The sequence below is a fragment of the Artibeus jamaicensis genome, unplaced genomic scaffold, assembly GCF_021234435.1.
Source record: "Artibeus jamaicensis isolate MK-2021 breed Jamaican fruit bat unplaced genomic scaffold, CSHL_Jam_final contig_519, whole genome shotgun sequence".
In the NCBI taxonomy this organism is placed as follows: domain Eukaryota; kingdom Metazoa; phylum Chordata; class Mammalia; order Chiroptera; family Phyllostomidae; genus Artibeus; species Artibeus jamaicensis.
The window spans coordinates 19,510,477-19,527,678 of NW_026521871.1; the positions used below are offsets into that span (position 1 = coordinate 19,510,477).

Here is a 17,202-nt window from a genome sequence, read left to right on the forward strand (position 1 = left end):
TCATTTGCAGTAATTGGAGCAGTGTGCCTTTTCATTCTCCTGTCAAATACCTTTCTCCGTGCTTAGAGAAACTCAGAGCCTGACATAATGAGCCTGTGAATTGCAGCAGGCTGGGAATCAGGTTCCCAATTAAAGTGGATGTCTCACCTATTTGTGCCCCTGAGATGTCTCTAGATCTCACAAGTCCGATCCTGGTGGAGGACAGGTTTCAGATTGGGGCACAGTACCTGCCCAGTTGGGGACAGTATCAACTTCATCCATTTTACAAAACAGTGAGAAACAGTGAACTGACATTATCAGAAAAGTTACTATGACCAGGCAGTTTACATACATTATCTTATTGAATTCTTACACTCCACCAAAAATGTTATTGCCATTTTACATATGAGCTGATGGTTAAGTAACTTCCCCAAAGTTACATGCAGCTAGAAAGTGAAAATGAGAATTTGAAATTTTTCTGTGTGAATTCAAAATCCATGTTTTTTCCCTTTCATGACTCTGAAAACAGAATATTTGTGCTATTAGAGTCATAGCAATTTTGTTGCTCAATGGAAAAATGTTTAGGGAGAGGACTTTAGGCAGCAAGGTTAGGAAACAGGATTTGAGAATCAACCCTTGATCAGAAGAGTAACCTTCATGAAGTATAGAGAGTAAAGAGTTGTAAGAAATTCTAGTACTTATTTCACTTTGGGAATGAAACATGCTGTGGCCAATGGTGATTTTAGATAATCTCCAGGAGCGAATCATAGTAGGGAGTGAGGTTGGTATGAAGTGTAGCTGGGGCTTTAAAAAAAAATGTAGATATAATTTCTATACCATAAAATTCACCTTTTTAAAGTGTGCAATTTCATTAGTGTTTGTATATTCAGAGGGTTACATAAGCATCACCACTAATTTCAGAACATCTTCCTCACTGGAGAAAGAAACCTCATACCCATTAGCAGTCATTCTCCATGCCTCCTTTCCCTAGCCACAGGCAACCACTTACCTACTTTTTGTCTCTGTGGATTTGCCTATTCTAGACATTTCATGTAAACAGAATTATACAATGTGGCCCTTTCTTTTTCTATGTTCAACTTCTTTCACTTAGCATAATGTTTTCAAGTTTTATCCACATTATAGAATATATTAAAACTTAGTTCTTTTTATGGAATTTTATCCTTTATTCCATTTTATATAATATTCCATGGTATGGATGTACCACCTTTTATTTACCTATTCATTAGTTGGTGGACATTTGACTTGGGTTGTTCCCATTTTGGTGCTATTATGAATAATGCTGTTATGAACATTTGTGTACAAGTTGTTATGTAAACACAGTGTTTTCAGTTCTATTAGGTATATACTGAGGAGTGGAATTGCTGGGTTATATAGTAATTCTATGTTTAACTCTTTGAGGAACTGCCAGACTGTTTTCCAATGTGGCTGCACTGTTTTATTGATAAATAGAAGTGTTCATAAATATAAAAATTGTTATATCCAGTAGATGCTAATCTACATATTCAAGAAAATAGAATTGTTTATAAAATTAGATTTTAAAGGGGCAGAATTTCTGTTCATTACCAGTATCTCAAGGGCTAAAATGAGAAAATAGGACTCATTGATTAATATTTTGCTTTGAGAAAGCCAGAAATGATTCTATTTTAAGCAATCAGCAATAATGTTAAAAGATGTAATTAATGTACTGTATTTCTTTTAAGCCAAAGCACACTTTTTACCTCAGGACAATTTTAATTTTTACATTCTTAGTTTCCTTTGTCCATAACAGGACCCCATTTTAATTTATTTGAATAGAGTTCATAATCTAAAGTCTTTTTTTTTTCTTCACAGGATGTTTACATTTCAGGACATAAGTTGCAAAGTGGCAAATGACCAAGTCGGTTATAAAGAATTTGTAGCATAATAAATACCAGTTTATAAAAACTGTCAGACTTCTATAGTGAAGCCTAAAAGTTGCTATAATAGAGGTCAGAACTAACATGATTCTTCCAGTATGCTCAGACTTTACTAAATTCTGTCATAAATACAGAAAAGAGACCTTAGAGAGTCCTTCCAAAGCTGCAAAATTTTTCAAATGATTTTCCTCTGGTTGCAGAACCTGTTCATTGTTTCAGTCTTTTTTAGTTGTTTAGCTTTTGCAATACTTTATTGATATTTTTATTTCTTCTTTTGCTCCTTTCCCCTGACCTCAAACATCTTGGCCAACTTCCAGAACAGTACAGTATTCACTAGAAACAATGGAGTAAGGGCCAAAATAACTGTTGTAAGGAAGCCATATGGACCCTTTGCAGCCCGTTCCACAACATACTCAGCCTAAGCCTTTATATCAAATGTCTTTGTAGTGGTCTTAGGAAAGGGGGCTTATGCTTGATTTGTGATCTCTGATTTTGTCCTGAGATTAATGGTGAGTCAATTATAATTTCAGATGGATGACTTTGGTTGATTATCTTCTTTAGCTCTACTATATATTTTTTTAAAGATTTTATTTATTTATTTATCTTTACAGTGGAAGGGAAGGAGAGAGGGAGAGAAATATCAATGTATGGTTGCCTCTCGTGCATCCCCTGCTGGGAACTGGCCTGCAACCCAGGCATGTGCCCTGACTGGGAATCGAACCATAATCTTCTGGTTTGCAGGTCCTTGCTCAATCCACTGAGCCACACCAGCCAGGGCTCTACCATATATTTCTGAGAGAAGGTTTGGATTCTGTATATGCCAGGCTGGAGCCTGGTCTTCTCACTTTTGATTGTACTTTTTACTTATTTATTTTTATTGACAGTATTTTTTAAAGTACAAAGTTTTTTAATCTTAATGAAGTACAGTTATCTATTTTTCTTTTATTGCTTGTGCTTTTGGTATATATTTAGGAAACCATTGCCTATTTCAAGGTCACAAAGTTTTAAACCTATGTTTTCTTCTAAGAGTTATTATATAGTTTCATTGCTTCCATTTAGGTCTTTGATCCATTTTGCATTAATTTTTACATTTTGTGTAAGGGAGGAGTACAACTTTATTCTTAAACATGTGAATACCTGTTTTTCTGAGCATTGTTTTCCATTGAACTGTCTTGACAACATTTTTGAAAATCAGTTCACCGTAGAATTATGGATTCTTTTTTGGATGTTCAGTTTTATTCCATTGATTGAATGGATCTTAGTGATCCTTTATTCATCTTTATACCAGTAAGTACCAGACTATATTTATTATTGTGGCTTTATAGTAAGTTTTGAAATTGGGAAGTGTCAGTCCTCCAACTTTGTTGTTTTCTAAGATTTTTAGTTCTTCTGGGTCCCTTGAATTTCCTTATGGATTTTAGAATCAGTTTGTCAGTTCTGCAAAAATGACAGCTAGAAATTTCATAGGGATTGCATTGAATCTATAGACTAATTAGAAGGTTATTGGTATTTATGAAGTCTTCCAGTCCATGAACATAATTGTCTTTCCATTTATTTTGATCTTCTTTAATTCTTTCAGTGTTTTGTAGTTTTTCTTGTATAAGCCTTATACTTCCTTTTAAACATTTATTATCTTTTTAATGTTATAAATGAAATTGTCTTCTTGATTTTAAATGATCTGTTACCAATTTATGGAAATACAACTGATTTTGGTATGTTGATTGTGTATCCTGCAACCTTGCTGAGTTCATTTATTAGCTCTAATAGTACATTTTGTATTCCTTAGAATTTTTACATACTAGATTATGTCATCTTTAAATATAGTTTTACTTCTTTTCCAATTTGGATGCCTTTTATTTTTCTTGCCTAATTGTACTGTTTAGAAACTAATATAATCTTTGGTAAAAGAGAGAGCAGACATCTTTGCCTTATTCCTGATCTTTGGGGAAAGGCTTCAGTCTTTATTAGTGTAATGTTAACTGTGTTTTTATTTATATATGCCCTTTATCAGGTGAGGAAGTTCCCTTTGATTCCCAGGTTGCTGAATGTTCTTATGATGAAAGGGTGTTGGATTTTTGTCTAACACTTTTTCTGTATCTATTGAGCTGATCATGTGGTTTTTGTCCTTTATTCTATTAATATATTACATTGACTGATTTTCATTATCTTGAACCAACTTTCTCATTCATGGTATATAATACATTTTATATATTGCTAGATTTGGTGTGATAGCTTTTGGTTTATAGCTGGGGCAAAGTATGTTTAACATCTGCTGAGATTATGCTGAGAGAATTGGAAGATAATTCATTTCATCAGAGTAGTTTCATCAGTAACTACTCTGTACTACCACCATACTAAAAGCCTTTACACACATTATCTTAATTTAAACTTCTACCTTTATGCTAGTTAGGTGAAGGTCACTTAATCTTTAAATGTATCCTGGGTAGTGGTGTCCCATTGTTGTAGATGAGAAAACATAGAGGTAAAGTTTTTCTCTTTTGTTTTTTGGTTTTTCAGCTGCCAGCCATATAAAAGTAGAGCACATGTAGTCACATATAGTGCATAATACTTAATAATGATAATAAAATGATTTTATGCAGATTCAGCTTCCTAAAGATGATTGGAATTTGACGAGAGAAGAGCTGACAACTATGTAGTTCCAGGCAGAAAAGGCAGTGAAAGCTGACTTTGGAGTGGAAAAGTAGGTAGAAGGTCTTTGTATTAGCAAATTAATCTAGTTCTGCTAGAACTAGAAAAGGAGAGAAGAATGGTAACAAAATTCTGTATCGTAATTACAGTTATGCACCACTTAAAAGCAGGCATGTATTTTGAGAAATGCATTGTTAAGTGGCTTTGGTATTGTGTGAACATTATAGAGTATACTTACACAGTCCTAGATGGTATAGCCTATTGCTCCTAGGCTATAAGCCTGTATAGCATGTAGTACCAAAGAACATGAGATTAAATCAAGCACAAGAGAAAATGATGCAATTTAGAGATATGGGAAGCACAAGATGCATGAAGCTGCTGGAACTTTTTTTGTAAATAGAAAGAGTACACTCTAATGATAAAAAGCATACTATAGTGAACATATAAACCAGTGCCATAGTCATTTATTATCATTATCAAGTATTATATATTATAGTTAACATTATATGCTATATACTTTTATATAACTGGAAGCACAGTAGGTTTGTTTACACTATCATCATCATAAACATGTGAGTAATGCATTGTGCTATGATATTATGATAGCTACTAGGCGACAGGCATTTATTAGTTCCATTATAATCTTATAGGACCATCATTGTAAATGTGGACCATCACTGACATTATGTAGTACGTGATTACTTCTGATGGAAGCCAAGGTGAGGCAGGAAGGTGTGGTAGAGAGCTTTAATGGTAAGTTCTTACCAATGTAAGTTCTGCTTCTTAAAGTGAATGTTAGGTCCATGAATGTTCTTTTCATTAGTAAGCTTTATAACTTCTGTATATGTCACATTTTTAATATATTCAGCATTTCATTCAAAAAAGAAAATAAAAAAAAGAAAGATGGAGAAGTAAAGGAAGAAAATGAAGTACTGACAAGGAACTAATGTGGTAACAATGGAAAAGCCAGACAGCTTTTGCTCGTTGAATGTTGTATTGTAGTCATCTTGCCCATTTGGAGTTATCTGGGGAATATGTGCTTCTCTATTCTTTCTTATAACCTATAATTGACAGGTAGTTTCTTAGAGCTGGGCTTTTGGAAGAGGAAAAAAGATGAAACTTAGAAACAGATTTTGTTTCTGTTTCTCAGAGGAGAAAGTGGTGGGTGTGGGAGTGGAAGCTCATGTGTCCAGGCATCAAACTTGGCAGACAACTCCCTCAGAGCAGATGGAGTGAGGATTTCATTGCCTGACAGACTGACTCAGACCTGCCTCCCTGCAGCCAGACACTACTGGGTATGGCATGAATCTCTGTCAAAAGCTGCAGGATCATGTTATTCCTCTTGCCACTCTAGCAATGGCAAACTCTAATTTTTCCTTATGAAGAGCTTCCTAAGTGTTCCATCAAGGAGCTGATATATTTGACTTTGGTTGTTTTCAGGGACCATGGCTTTGGTGAAATGGGCATTTTTTAGGCTGAAGTGTTAAAACAGAAATGTGACTTCCAGTGGATGACTCCCCCAGTCCATATTGAAGATTTTTACATTGGATTGGATTGCCTGTGTCTCCTCCGTATTTCTTTTCTGCCCCGAGATTATAAAAAATGTGAAATAGAAATTTCTTTATAGTCCAGTGATTGGTTTAGGAAGGTTAGCATAGGAAAAAACCCTGGGAAAGACTCTGAATTATTGCCTAAGAAGTAAGTGGCTTTCCAGAAATTATAATTCTTGTTGTCAGTCATGATTTTAGCAACCAGTGGGGAAAAAACAAGCCATGTTCTGGATTAGGGCCACAGCCTTTTAGTTGGTGTCTTTGCCTTTAGTCTCTTTCCTGCCAATTTAGATGGTAAACACTGTTAGGATTTCCCCACCCAAAACCCTGCTTTCATTAGGGCGATCTCCATTTAGGTACCTCCAGTAGCTGATGCTCTGCATCAAGTCTAAGCACACTATCTAGCTTTGAAATTTGTTATATCTGGTCTTAAGGTCTTATCTTTCTCCCCATTCATTCCTTTCTTCTCTAGCTAAAACCTTCCTGTAAGACTTGGCTCAATTTCTTCTTCCTTTAAGGTAGCATTGATCACTGTCTTCTCTGTTCTATCAAACATATATAGTAATTTCTACATAATTAAGTGGTAAATTATTTTATAATCTTATTTAAAATATATTTTATTGATCATGCTATTACAGTTGTCCCATTTTCCCCCTTCACTCCCCTCCACCCTACACAACCTCCCACCCACATTCCCCTTCTTTAGTTCATGTCCATGTGTTATACTTACAAGTTCTTTAGCTTCTACATTTCCCATACTGTTCCTGCCCTCCCCCTGTCCATTTTCTACCTACCATCTATGCTACTTATTCTCTGTACCTTTCCCCCTCTCTCCTCTTCCCACTTCCCTCTTGCTAACCCTCCATGTGATCTCCATTTCTGTGGTTCTGTTCCTGTTCTAGTTGTTTGCTTAGTTTGTTTCTCTTTTAGGTGTGGTTGTTAATAATCATGAGTTTGCTGTCATTTTACTGTACATGTTTTTAACCTTCTTTTTCTTAGATAAGTCCTTTTAACATTTCATATAATGAGGGCTTAATGATGATGAACTCCTTGAACTTGACCTTATCTGAGAAGCACTTTATCTGCCCTTCCATTCTAAATGAAAGCTTTGCTGGATAGAGCAATCTTAGATGTTGGTCCTTGCCTTTCATGACTTGGAATACTTCTTTCCAGCCCCTTCTTGCCTGCAAGGTCTCTTTTGAGAAATCAGCTGACAGTCTGATGGGAACTCCTTTGTAGGTAACTGCCCCCTTATCTCTTGCTGCTTTTAGGATTCCCTCCTTCATTTTAATCTTGGGTAATGTAATTATGGTGGGCCTTGGTGTGCTCCACCTTGGGTCCAACTTCTTTGGGACTCTCTGAGCTTCCGGGACTTCCTGGAAGTCTATTTCCTTTGCCCAAATGGGGAAGTTCTCCTTTATTATTTGTTCAGATAACTTTTCCACCTGTTGCTCTTCCTCTTCTCCCTCTGGTACCCCTATAATTCAGATGTTGGAATGTTTAAAGATGTCCTGGAGGTTCCTAAGCCTCTCCTCTCTTTTTTTGAATTCTTGTTTCTTCATTCTTTTCTGATTGGTTGTTTCTTCCTTCCTTCTGGTCCACTCCATGGATTTGAGTCCCAGTTTCCTTCCCATCACTATTGGTTCCCTGTACATTTTCCTTTATTTCACTTAGAGTAGCCTTCATTTTTTCATGTAATTTGCAGCCAATTCTGTGAGCATCCTGATTACCAGTGCTTTGAACTGTGCATCTGATAGGTTGGCTCTCTCTTCATCACTTAGTTGTACTTTTTCTGGAGCTTTGATCTGTTCTTTCATTTGGGCCGTTTTTTTTTTTTTTTTTTTTTTGTCTCAGCACACCCGTTACATGGTGAGGGACAGAGCCTTAGGTGTTCACCAGGATGGGGTAACACACATAGCTGGGTTGTGATGCCATATGTGGGGCAGGGGTCAGAGCGGGAACAATGGTGCTTGCTCTGCTCTCTGTCGGATTTCAGTCTCTTCCTCCACTTCCCACAAGCAAATTGGGGCCATTCTGGTGCTGATTCTCATGTGGGTGGGTTTGTGTACATCCTAGGACACTGTGGGTCTCTCCAATAAACTCTCTTGTGAGACTGGGAGTTTCTCCCAGCACCTCAACCCCCGCCTTGCCAACTGACTCCGCCCCTCCTGCTGGTCTGGATGAATGTTTCTTCTTTAACTCCTTGGTTGTGGGACTTCCATGCAGTTCAATTTTCTGTCAGTTCTTGGGGGGGTTTGTTTCTAAATTTTTGTCTTTATTTTGGTTGTGCAAGGAGGTGTGGTGTGTCATCTTGGCCAGAAGTAGCAGATTCCTATTTTATAATTTTATCGTAGCTTCTCCATGGTATTTAAGATGGCATCTGGCACATATCAGTAGGTTTTGTTAAATAATTAAACTTTGGAATTTTGTAAATAATACCCAGTATTTGTATTTTATTTTAGAGTTCATGAAATTCTTTCACATTTATTGTCTTACTTGATTCTCCCCCATATTATGATATTCTCATTAAAAGATGAAGAAATTGAATCTTAGAGACCTGGTATAATTTGCCCAAGGTCTCACAGTTGCTCACTGGTAGAGACAGAACTGGAGCCCAAGTTTTGGGGTTTGTAGAAAATGTCAACTTGCCTGAGGTTTTCTTAAAAATCCCAATTTTGCATGAGGGATTTGTAAATATTGTTACTTAACACCATGGAAATATTCTGGAGGTGCAATGAAGAGGCAATGTTTTCTTCTAAACTAAACAATAATAAAAGATGTTGTGAATGTTTCAGACTCAAATGCATTTGAAGAAAGGAGGTTTAAGTGGGTTGAATAGTGTTCCCCCCAAATTTGTGTCTACCTAACACCTCAGAATGTGTCTATTTTTAGAAGTAGGGTCTTTATAGGTGTGATTAAGTATCTTGAAATGAAATGATCCTGTATTTAGAGTAGACTCTAAATCCAATGACTAATGTCTTTGTAAGAACAAGAGACACAGAGAAACAGGGAAGACAAGGCTGTGAGAAGATGGAGGCAGAACTGGGAACTATGTAGCTTTAGGCTGGGGAACAGCAAGGATTGCTGATAGCCACTAGAAGCTGGAATAAGGAAGGAACTGATGGACCACTACAGCCTTCGGGGAAACACCTTGATTTCAGACTTCTAGCCTCTCAAACTGTGAGAGCATACATTTTACAAGTTTTAAGACACGAAATTGTAGTAATTTGTTAAGGTAGTCTTAGGAAACGAATACAGAAAGGAAGAAAAATTAATATTTACTGAAAGGTCTCTGATATATACCAGGTTTGTTCTAAGTACATTAGGGGTTATTTACCTGTATTTTACCAGTCAGAAACAGAAGGCTTAGAAAGATAAAATAGAAAGCTCATGTTTTAAGGATATTCAGTCATTCTGTTTTTAGCTGCATTATTTCTTCTGTTGATTACCTGAGGAATTTATTTTGTGACCCCCCAAGTGACTAGGCACTGAATTGTGATGGTTCATCCCTACTAGAATGGTTAAAGATGTGAAAGGTGGATTAATTAAAAGAGGGCCAGAAGTCTCATAAGACTTTTCTTCTGGGATTGACTTTCAGCATTTGACTCCACCAACATCTGTACCTATTCCTCACTTCCTACATATTCACACCTCTTTGATGACACTTGCCGAAATTTCTCTTTACCTAATATTCTTTCTCTCTCTTTATCTTTCTGTCTCATCTAAAACTCTGTAGCAGTTTATCTGGTTCAGTTTTATTGCATTTATCACAGTCCAACTTTTATATGTGATTTCTGCCTGTTTCTTGTTTGCCAAGTGTATTGTAAGCTTCTTGAGGATGAAGCTCTTGTTTATTTTTGTATCTTCTATACTGCCTACGAGGAATCCTTATTTATAATATCTGCTAATTAATTGCTAGTTGAATTTGTTTTCCCCTCTTGCCTCTTCCCCAGTTTCTATGTTCCAAGGCCAACCTTTAGAAGGCAAAGTTCATCATTGGTTTCTTCCTGTCTTCCTTCTCAGTGACATCATTATCCCTTGTGGTATACCCTGTATGTACCATCTCTGAGCCTTGTTGTCCATGATTCTCAATTCTGTTCTGGTGTGATTGCTGTGCTCTATTCCAAATCATTTTATAAAAGATCTATCGTAGCTCTTTCACATATTTTATAATGATGTTACATGTCTACCTCCCCACCTGCAAACTCATCAAAATGATGGGTTTTTGGACTTCCGGCCAAGATGGAGGCATAGGTAGACATACTGTCTTGCACAACCAAAATAAGGACAACAACAATTTAGAAACAAAAAACAACCAGTACTGACAGAAAGTTGAACTCTATGGAAGTCCAACAACCAAAGAGTTAAAGAAGAAACATTCATCTAGACCAGTAGGAGGGGCGGAAGTGGGCAGCTGGGCAGAAAGGGGTCATGCAAAGTGATGGCTGGCAGACCCTGGGCATGCAGAGCAGCAGCTGGTGGACCCAGCAAGGTGGCAGATTATGGAGGGGCACGGCACACAAGGCGGCTGGTAGACTGGGCAATCCCACATTTGCACACAGAGAAATCAGGTGAAACTGGGGAATGAGACAGACCATGTAACCCAGGGTTTCAGTATGTTGAAATAAAGCCTCAAAATACCAATTGAAAAGACCTATGGGGGTTGAAGTGCTGGGAGAAACTCCCAGTCTCACAGGAGAGTTTATTGGAGAGACCCACAGTGTCCTAGGATGTACACAAACCCACCCACATGAGAATCAGCACCAGAATGGCCCCAATTTGCTTGTGGGAAGTGGAGGAAGAGACTGAAATCCGACAGAGAGCAGAGCAAGCACCATTGTTCCCGCTCTGACCCCTGCCCCACATATGGCATCACAACCCAGCTATGTGTGTTACCCCATCCTGGTGAACACCTAAGGCTCTGTCCCTCACCATGTAACGGGTGTGCTGAGACAAAAAAAAAAAAAAAAAAAACGGCCCAAATGAAAGAACAGATCAAAGCTCCAGAAAAAGTACAACTAAGTGATGAAGAGAGAGCCAACCTATCAGATGCACAGTTCAAAGCACTGGTAATCAGGATGCTCACAGAATTGGCTGCAAATTACATGAAAAAATGAAGGCTACTCTAAGTGAAATAAAGGAAAATGTACAGGGAACCAATAGTGATGGGAAGGAAACTGGGACTCAAATCCATGGAGTGGACCAGAAGGAAGGAAGAAACAACCAATCAGAAAAGAATGAAGAAACAAGAATTCAAAAAAGAGAGGAGAGGCTTAGGAACCTCCAGGACATCTTTAAACATTCCAACATCTGAATTATAGGGGTACCAGAGGGAGAAGAGGAAGAGCAACAGGTGGAAAAGTTATCTGAACAAATAATAAAGGAGAACTTCCCCATTTGGGCAAAGGAAATAGACTTCCAGGAAGTCCCGGAAGCTCAGAGAGTCCCAAAGAAGTTGGACCCAAGGTGGAGCACACCAAGGCCCACCATAATTACATTACCCAAGATTAAAATGAAGGAGGGAATCCTAAAAGCAGCAAGAGATAAGGGGGCAGTTACCTACAAAGGAGTTCCCATCAGACTGTCAGCTGATTTCTCAAAAGAGACCTTGCAGGCAAGAAGGGGCTGGAAAGAAGTATTCCAAGTCATGAAAGGCAAGGACCAACATCTAAGATTGCTCTATCCAGCAAAGCTTTCATTTAGAATGGAAGGGCAGATAAAGTGCTTCTCAGATAAGGTCAAGTTCAAGGAGTTCATCATCATTAAGCCCTCATTATATGAAATGTTAAAAGGACTTATCTAAGAAAAAGAAGGTTAAAAACATGTACAGTAAAATGACAGCAAACTCATGATTATTAACAACCACACCTAAAAGAGAAACAAACTAAGCAAACAACTAGAACAGGAACAGAACCACAGAAATGGAGATCACATGGAGGGTTAGCAAGAGGGAAGTGGGAAGAGGAGAGAGGGGGAAAGGTACAGAGAATAAGTAGCATAGATGGTAGGTAGAAAATGGACAGGGGGAGGGCAGGAACAGTATGGGAAATGTAGAAGCTAAAGAACTTGTAAGTATAACACATGGACATGAACTAAAGAAGGGGAATGTGGGTGGGAGGTTGTGTAGGGTGGAGGGGAGTGAAGGGGGAAAATGGGACAACTGTAATAGCATGATCAATAAAATATATTTTAAAAAAATGAAGGTTTTTTTCTCATTCTGTACCTAAAATGCTTAGCCATTTGCTTCACATTTATTAAATGTTGGTTGAGTAAATTAAAGATGTTTTCTTACTAGGATGTTTGTATTTTTCTAGGAAAACTGGTAGCCCAATAGGCCTTCCAAATTCAATTGAATTTGGTGGTAGACTTTTAAAAAATATTAACAAGTAGTAAGGTGGAGGTCTAGTCTGGGAATCTTTGATTCTCTTTACTGTTCAACCTTGTAGGTTACCCTCTATTTTATATAGCTGGTCCTGCCAGATATCAATGGGAAACAGATAGTAAGACCAAGATAATCTTCAAAAGTGATGTTGAAACTCTCCACACGGCGCATAATTATTTCTTGGAAGTTTTGTGAATCTGTCTTTTCATGAAAATATCTTTTAGGAAACAAAGCAAAACATTGAAAAATTCAGTTAATTCAAGGCTTAGAGTTGATTGAGATCCTATTTTATAGTTTCTTCCTCCTGAAGAATAGTATAGTATGATAACATAGTGTAAGGGAAAGAACACCTAATTGAAAGTTACAATGCGAGTTCTGGCCCCAGATGTGACTCTTATTTGGATATATGATTATAGTGGATTTTGTTGGTTTTGCCCTGCCCCCTCCAAAGTTCATTTCCCCTTCTTTTAGTACCAGTGCCCAGATACTTCTCTGGAGAGTCATCTTCTTCCCAGAACTCAGGCCTTGTGCTGTGGACAGAGCCCACTTTATCCCTGTCTTCAGGGATGGGCATGTGAATCATGCCTTGCTATTTAGATTATTACATTCTTCTGATCATGGAGGTTGAGTTAGGAAGGGGCACTAAACTCATTTTGGATGTATGACTCGGACTTTTGTCCAGTCTTTTAGAGAAGATACATATTTTTTATACTGGACATGAAGCTGGGAGGATGTAAGATTGGGGTTCTCAGGAGAAATTATGGCTGAGAGTGAAGCCAAAACAGAGGTGATGAGCAGCTATGTTCTTTGAACTCAAAACCAGGACTTTTCAAATATACAAATTAGTAAATTATATTTTTGCCTAGTTTACACTTGTAAATATAATACTCCTTACTGAAAAAGTAAGTCTAACCAAGCTTTTCTAAGCCTTCATTTACTATATTTAAAATGAGTACACTGGGCTCATTAAGAAGTATATTTACTTGTCATTTTTTAATTTTTTGTCATTTTTTAAAAATATATTTAATTCATTATGCCATTACAGTTGTTCTATTTCCCCCTTCATTCCCCTCTACCCTGCACACGCCCTCCCCCACCATTCCCCCCTTTAGTTTATGACCACGTGTCTCAAGTTCTTTAGATTCTACATTTCCCATACTATTCTTGCCCTCCCCCTATCTATTTTCTACCTACTGTCTATGCTAATTTTCTGTACCTTCTCCTCCCTTCTCCTTCTCCTTCTCCTACTCCCCTGTTGTTAACCCTCCATGTGATCTTCATTTCTATGGTTCTACTCCTGATCTAACTGTCCTCTTAGTTTGCTTTTGCTTTAGGTGTGGTTCTAAATAACTGTGAGTTTGCTGTTTTTTCACTGTTCATCTTTTTTATCTTCTTTTTCTTAGGTAAGTCCCTTTAACATTTCATATAATAAGGGCTTGGTGATGATGAATTTCTTGAATTTGATCTTATCTGAGAAGCACTTTATCTGCCCTTCCATTCTAAATGAAAGCTTTGCTGGATAGAGCAATCTTGGTTGTAGGTCTTTGGATTTCATGACCTGGAATACTTCTTTTCAGCCCCTTCTTGCCTGTAAGGTCTCTTTTGAGAAATCAGCTGACAGTCTGATGGGAACTCCTTTGTAGGTGATTGTCCCCTTAGCTCTTGCTGCTTCTAGGATTCTCTCCTTCATTTGAATCTTCGCTAATGTAATGATGCTGTGCCTTGGTATGTTCCTTCTTGGGTCCAACTTCTTTGGGAGTCTCTGAGGTTCTGGGATTTCCTGGAAGTCTATTTCCTTTGCCAGATTGGGGAAGTTCTCCTTTATTATTTGTTCAAATAAGTTTTCCACTGGTGGCTGTTCCTCTTCCCCTTCTGGTACCCCTATAATTTGGATGTTGGAACATTTAAAGATGTCCTGAAGGTTCCTAAGTCTCTCCTCATTTTTTTGAATTCTTGTTTCTTCATCCTTTTCTGTTTGGTCATTTTTTTCCTCGTTCTGGTCCACTGCCTTGATTTGAGTCCCAGTTTCCTTTCCATCACTATTGGTTTCCTGTGTATTTCCCTTCATTTCAAATAGTTTAGCTTCCATATGTTCCTCTAATTTGTGACTAAAATCAACCAGTTCTGTGAGCATCCTGATCAGCAATGTTTTGAACTGTGCATCTGAAAGTTTGGCTGTTTCTTTGTCACTTAGATTTCTTGGCTCTGGGGCTCTGAGTTGTTCTTGAGCCATGTTTTGATCTGTTTGTGACTGTTAGGTATGAGGAGTGGAGCCTTAGTTGTTCACCAGGGCAGGGCCACCCAGGTCACTGGTTTGTGACACTGCAAGTGGGGGCAGGGTCAGAGAGGGAAAATAGCAGTCTCCTCTGCTGCTTTCTGCCGCTGGGGCCTGCAAGGTCCATCTCACTGCTAGCTCCTTCACTGGTTTATCTGCATGCTAATGTGTGACTGAGATCAGCCCTCAGTGGGTCTGCCCGCTTCTCCATACCTGGGATCCGCCCAGGGCTGCTGGCGCACCTGGGACATGTGCCAGGTCGGTCTGGTGGATCTTTCTGCCTGACCCTGCTCTGCTGATGGCTCTGCCCCTCTTACCGGTTTGGCTGAAGAGTTCATTGTTGTCAGACTTCCGTGTAGTTCAATTATCTGTGGTTTGGCTGCATTTTTGTTGCTAAAACTTTGTTGTTTTTAAACCTAGTTGTGCTAGAAGGCACAATGCTTCCACCTAGGCCTCCATCTTGGTGGAAGTCCAATACCTACTTCTATCCTTTTTTTAAAAAAGATTTTATTTATTTATCTTTAGAGAGAGGAGAAGGGAGGGAGAAAGAGAGGGAGAGAAACATCAATGTGTGGTTGCCTCTCATGCACCCCCTCCTGGGGACCTGGCCTGCAACCCAGGTATATGTCCTGATTGGGAATCCACCCGGCAACCTTTTGGTTCGCAGGCTAGAGCTCAGTCCACTGAGCCACACCAGCCAGGGCTACTTCTATCTTTATACCTGTTTGAAATTAGCAGGATTTTTAAATTCAGAATAATTTAGATTGGTGGCCTGATCTTCTTGGTGCTAAATTGTCATTATGTTTTCCTTAAACTGGAGCACTGATGTCTCAATAATTTACAAAATCATAGCACTGTCACTTACCAGCTGTGAGCATTTGGCCAAATCTTTAAGGAAATAGGTATGAGACATTTGGAATCTGGTGAAGACATTTGCTTAAACATTAGAACCCATCAAAATAATTCTCCTTTATCTTGGGTCATCATTACCTAGTTTTATAGAAGTGTATAAAGCCACTGAGATTTCTAGTGGAGCAACTGGCATTCCTTTTAACTATAACTCTACCTTGTTGTGGTTCTTGTGAATTATAGAATATTCCTGCTATTGGGGAATAAGAAAAATATCACTAATACAGATTTTCTATATTTTATTGTGTTCTGTGGCATTAGATTTATAGAAATGATAAGAGTTTAGAGATGAAAGAGATAATATCAAGCTGACATTGCTAGGGGGAAGAGGGAGGACTGGGTGAAGAAGATGAAGGGATTGAAAAGTACAGATTAGTAGTTATAAAATGATCAGGGGATGTAAAGTACAGCATAGGAAATACAGTCAATAATATAGTAATAGCTATGTATGGTGCCAGTTGGATTCTGGAAATACCAGTGGTAACACTTTGTAAAGTATATGATTGTCTAGCCAATATGCTGTACACCAGTGCAAACGAATGCAAAATAATATTGAATGTAAACTGTAACTGAATGAATGAACGAATGGTCATGTCCCCTTTCAATCCGGTGTCATTCCACTATACCACCACCAGGTGGCTGTACCTGTAGTGTAACAAAATCTGCACAAAAAAATGAATTTAAATGGAGTTTACTACCTTTAGTATTTTCATGTTTTTTATTAACTTTAGTGACAACTTAATGACTGAGATGCGATTATAATAAATTAAAAATGTCACACTTTTAACATTTTTTTCTGATGCATTAGGATTATATAGAGTAAAACAAATAGAATTTTGTAAAGTGTAAAATGAGTTATAGTGAGATACTAAGAGTGAATGAGGAGAAATATATTTAGGGGTTTTTTGGGGGGGGAGTTAAATAAGTAAATGGCTGTACTGATTTTCTATTTGAATATATATTGGGGTTTTTTTTGGTCCTTGAAGGATTCCATTGCTTAGAGACCAGCACAATACTGCCATAACTAATAACAATCTTTTGAGTGATGTTTTACATTTTACAGAGTACTTTCACTTATCATATGGCTCCAGACAAACTGTTCCCATCTTTTGTGTTCCTGTAGTTCTCTCCACATAGCCCTGCACTGTATTGTAACCATTTTTTATGTCATTTACTCTCCAAAGTCCCTGCCCCCTCCCAGAAGAGTGTTCATAGTGATCTGATTTTGGACCCTGTGGAGCACTGCCATGTTGAGTGGTGATGAGCTTAGTACTGCCTCTGAGAGGCATGGGAGGGAACTGTGTAGAATTTGAATCTGCTGGAGTTAAGTAGAAAACAGTTAAAATTAGTTATGCTTAGAAATAAAAGAGAAGCTTGAATTTACAGCAAAGTGTAGTAGGGAAAAAAGCACTTTGGCATCAGTCAGAAGACCTAGATTTGAATTCCTTCCTTCCTCCAGTTACCAGACATTCATTCATTGTGAAAGCACTCTGTACTTCTCCTTCATAGTATTTATTAGAACTGTAATTAAATAATCATTTG

General features: G+C 38.0%; 1 protein-coding gene and 1 pseudogene across 1 annotated transcript in view; one reads left to right on the plus strand and one right to left on the minus strand.

Moving 5' to 3' along the window:
• SYN2 (synapsin II) overlaps positions 1-17,202 on the plus strand; it is a 197,844-nt gene that overhangs the window by 29,990 nt on the left and 150,652 nt on the right. The gene's annotated exons all lie outside the window — the stretch shown is intronic.
• The window catches only part of LOC119044780 (small integral membrane protein 15-like), a 32,106-nt pseudogene continuing 16,974 nt past the window's right edge, over positions 2,071-17,202 (minus strand).